Below are 844 nucleotides of genomic sequence, written 5' to 3'. Positions count from 1 at the left end.
TGAAAGATTGAAAAAGGCTTAACATCTGATAATGTTTCAGTGACTATATTCTTTGTATCAGTGTTCTGAAAATCTAAGGGTCTGAGAGCAACTGGTACCAGTTAATACCAGAATGATACTGGCCACTGACTGGAATTTAAGATGAGCCCATAGGAAGGAACCGTTTTTATCTGAGATGTTTCAGTGGGCAATAGCAGAGTGCTGGACTCCTCTGTTGGAGTAATCATACAAGCTCTTATACATTCTACTTCAATTGTCTACCTTTAAAATGAGTATAAAAGATACAAACCACTTTAACTTGTCTCCTAAAGATGTGAAACAAAGACGGTGTCTGAAAAACTCCCTAAATCTGCACGTGGAAAAACCTTGTGCTGTATGTAATAAACGATAACATCTTGGGTTTATGCAGTGCCTTTACATTAGAGTTCAAACTTTGATAGAAATAGAAGGCATCATTATTTCAGTTGTCTTTCATTCACATCTTCCTAAGAGTTGAAGGCTGTTGACGCACATTCTGATTTACCATGTTCTCTCTCTCTCTCCCCTCCATTCCTTGTTTCCAGGACTCAAGAGCTTGAAGAGTTGAAAACCAGCCTACGGTAGAGAGAGTGTAGTGAAGCCAAAAGTGCCAACCTCAAGCACTTGGATGTATAACGCCCAAGCCACCTTCGTTTATGGGATTTATAATTTAAACGGGCCCCAAAGCAGGAGATTGGCTGGGGAAATATCCTGATCACAGTCGGGCTGCTCGCATGGCATTGCTCAGATAACGCTGGCTGGGCTCCGTCGACGTCCGGAGCCTGCTTGCCCGTCGAGCAGCTGTCGAGCCGCTGGATCCCGTCCG

Source organism: Fukomys damarensis, unplaced genomic scaffold (genome assembly GCF_012274545.1).
Source record: "Fukomys damarensis isolate Sample0158 unplaced genomic scaffold, DMR_v1.0_HiC HiC_scaffold_27, whole genome shotgun sequence".
Taxonomy (NCBI): domain Eukaryota; kingdom Metazoa; phylum Chordata; class Mammalia; order Rodentia; family Bathyergidae; genus Fukomys; species Fukomys damarensis.
This window is presented reverse-complemented; position numbering follows the sequence as displayed.